The sequence below is a fragment of the Typopeltis vanoorti genome, chromosome 3 (assembly GCF_054136105.1).
Source record: "Typopeltis vanoorti isolate ZY-2024b chromosome 3, IOZ_Tvanoo_1.0, whole genome shotgun sequence".
Lineage (NCBI taxonomy): Eukaryota > Metazoa > Arthropoda > Arachnida > Uropygi > Thelyphonidae > Typopeltis > Typopeltis vanoorti.
Genome location: NC_143551.1, coordinates 23,554,055 through 23,557,826, shown reverse-complemented (window position 1 = coordinate 23,557,826; position 3,772 = coordinate 23,554,055). Strand labels below are relative to the sequence as shown.

The 3,772-nt window shown below is 35.7% G+C and overlaps 1 non-coding gene across 1 annotated transcript; it reads right to left on the bottom strand.

The window, feature by feature from the left end:
* Positions 1-1,219: 1,219 nt before the first annotated feature.
* TRNAL-CAA (transfer RNA leucine (anticodon CAA)) lies at positions 1,220-1,335 on the bottom strand. Its single transcript has 2 exons — positions 1,298-1,335; positions 1,220-1,265 (listed from the first exon to the last, which is right to left on the bottom strand). It is a non-coding gene; the product is annotated as a tRNA-Leu (tRNA).
* Positions 1,336-3,772: the final 2,437 nt, after the last annotated feature.

Sequence of the window (3,772 nt, the reverse complement as noted above, 5' to 3'; positions counted from 1 at the left end):
ATTTCGATCATATTCAAGGGTGTCAAAAAAAGTCTTAACTCATTTTCAGCTTCTCGCTGAGTCCAGCTGTTTGTTTCTTAATGAATATGTTATAGTTCGCCCACCGATTAGAGATCCTTCGACACTTCTGCGCATCTCAGAAAAAGGAGAATCCATTCTGATAATAGGGTAATCAGACCGTATAGTGGGATGAGTTGTTTATTATTACTGGTCGGAAAATTAACTTCTCTTTTATGATTATTGTAGTTAACTATGTTGCTTGTATAACAGTTGGAAAATTTTACCTATAAAGCACGTGTTTTCGCGTGTTGGCGACCAATTCGGATGTCCTTCATTTCTTTTTCCCCTTCAGCATGAATCGACTATTCTTGGAAAGACGCGAAGCAGGGACCTACCAACGGTGGGCGAACTATACAAAATTAGCCGTGTTGCGAAGTGAGGTCAAAGAGAGATTTAGTGATTTCCGTAACCAACAGTCTTCTTTAGATTTATTTTCAATGCCATTCAGTGTCAATGCTTCCGAAATGCCAGGCTGAATACAAATGGAGCAGCTTGAACTCCAAAAGATTTCTTCTTTGAGAGAAAAATTATTCAATGTGCCCTTACTTACATTTTACAAAGACTACATTTCTGAGGAAGTTCCCTAATCTTCGCCGGCATGCTTTGAAAATGTGCGCTTTGTTAGAAAGCACATACTTATGTGAGCAGTTCTCCAGAATAAGCATGCGAAGTCCAAGACAAGAACTCAGATTACGGACCAACATCTCGAAAATACTCCACGCATGGCGACTTCCAACATTGATGCCAACATCCACAAGCTGGTTAAGGAAAAACATTGCCAAGTTGCCCATTGACATTGTAAAAAATGAATGTTTTCTTCTTAAATTATCTTTTTTCAAGTATTGATTGTATTTACTTTTCATGAACCCGACTCCAACCTACGCTCTTAAAGCTGAGCTTGTTTATTTTTATAGGATTTTATGTAAAGTATCAAATGCACAGCGTTCCTTGTGATTCTGGAAAGCATCTTACAATTCTAAATATGGCCCGCGGGTTTCATTGAAATTTTTAATATGCCCGCGCTCTGAAAGGTTGTAGAACTCTGACTTAAACCTAAATTTTCTAATGTAAGCTGGAAAGAAGTTGTCATCTATAAAATTAAAACTTGAAATTTAAATTTAAAACTTAACTCTTAATCATAACAAAGAAAAAAATGGTATGTCAGGAGTGGGATTTGAACCCACGCCCACATTCGTGGACCAGAATTCACAATCGTGTTACATGAAAGGAAATTATCCTTGAGTCTGGCGCCTTAGACCGCTCGGCCACCCTGACAACACTTTACTGTCGCTATGGAAAATAATATAATCCATTGGTAGCCATGAATTCTATCACGACTAAATTCACGAATAAAATCACATATGGACAATACCATTTGTATTTACGATTTTTCAAATATACACGGAAGAAATCGATTACTCACTAATCCAATCTTTAAAATACATGGTTGTGATTTTAACATTTTAAACGAAATTATCAGGCTGAGATATGATCCCTGCCGAAAAGACAGATGATCAGGAGAAAAAAAAAACAAGGCTTTTCGAATCGAAATATATCCTAATGCAGTGAGGTTTATATTCCTGTGTAGTCATAGTTACGAGCCTCGCCCTTTTTTATATTTGAAAAAAAAAAAACGATGAAAAGCAGCCTTCCAGTTTAACGAACGTGAGAGACGATTCTTTAAGATTAGTATTATCCCCCCCTCTATTTTGGAAGCTAAATGGTGACTTAGCATAGCCTTTTCGTTCATTAATAATTAACAAAACGTACATTAAAATAATATATTAATTGTAATCACTCTTAAAGTTATAAGCATTTCTTCAGTATGTTTTAATTATTTCTAATCATGTGCAATTAATATAATTATTAAACTAGCTTCGGCTTGTTTATAAGAAACAAATGAAAAATAATAAATAATATAAATGAATAAAATATCAAGCGCATAAATAATTGCACTTTTCTTCACTTTGGGAAAAGCAATGACAAATGTCAAAACGTATCATGCATGTAATCGTTTACACAAAATGACTTACAGAGCATGCATTCGTTTTCATTTTTATGTGACTCCCATCCACGAAACGTTGTAACCCTACAACAGTACATTGGTATCAAGGGTATCTAATAGATTTTTGCTAATTTACAAACGTTCACGTGTGATTCCTGCTAGAAATCGAACCCACGTCATATTGGTCGGAGAGCACAGACGTTAACCACTCTTTTGGTCTTTCAACCAGGCAGGTATTACTATGAACACAGCTTTGTTTATTGGATTAAAATGGATGTTACGTACGCTTCCATATTTTCATGACAAACGCACTTTTCTGTGCGCATATATCAGGAGGCGGAATATTCGATAGATTAAAATATGTCAGGTTAAGACGAGAAAATGGATCCTTCTTGGTATACCAAGTGGTATGGTATATTACGTAAGTGGTTAATAAACGGATGTACAAACTAAACGAGTTTTCATCAAGACAGCAGGTCTTCCACATTTAATACGCAAAGATAAATATTGTATCTTGTTCTTTTAGCTTTCTTTCTTTCATATTTATATACACAAAAAAGTGCTTTTTAGTATATTTAGTTTTACACAATACACAACTTCGCATTAAAGATTTTCTCCTATCTCCCCTTTTCTCTTTTTGAATGTAAGCAAATGCCGTTCCTTCAATAGAGGTCATGGTGCTGCCAGACTCATCAGTAAGCGTGGTATTCCCTAAAGGCTGTAGCATGCACGATTCTATCCACAGAAGGCGGATTGGGCATGTCGAAGAGATAAGAGATGAGTCGAGTCAAGTACTGAACAAGAAGATTAGAAGATGTGGATGGAGGAATTAGTTCTAAAAGTAAGTGCCGTTTCATGAACTGGCAAAGAAAAAAAATCACAAGAAATAGCACTACTAAGGTATTTAAAAAACAATTGGAATACTGAATGATTGTTATCAGATCATGTGACGTCACACGAAATATGGTTACAGTCTCACATTTATATTTGTTTCGTTCTACCTAAATTACTTTCCCTCACCTTGTTGTTTACAATTATTTGTGACATTTTTGTTTAACTTGTACATCGTTGAAGGCGAACGTTACCACAATAATAAATGTGAATTTCTTATGGTACTTATTTGGAAATAAAACAGAATGTTATTATCTTGATTTTAAAAGACCGCATTAGTTCGTGTTTATTTTAAGCTGTCATTCCGAATTGCGCCTTACTTCCGCTTCCATCTGTCCATTACACGAGTGTCGGACAAACTTTAATAATTGGGTTATTAAATTTGGAAACATCGGTGTCCAAAAATGTTTCCTTCTTTCTTTGAGAACACGAATTAGTTTCGGAGAAAATAAGTAAAAATTCGTATTTTATACCTGCCCAAAGGAACCAACGTTTTGCTCCAAAGTTTTGATATTAATACTTGCTTAAGAAAAAGCCAGCTTCAATGCCATCGGAATGGCAAAATCCAAAGACGGGGGGCATTGCGTAGAATTTAATTACAATTTTTCGCTAACAGCGGTGGCCATCTTGAAGTGCTTTGAGAGCCGCACTTAAAGATGTAATACCAGCAAAGACAAAGGATGATACAATTCGACGATACAACCCAGGAGTCTGACAAAGAAGCAGCTCTTCATAAGGCTGGAACCTTTTCAGTTTGGAGGTAATGAGACTAAAGTTAAGGCAGGCCAAAAAATTGGATTGTTTGAATATTGAAAG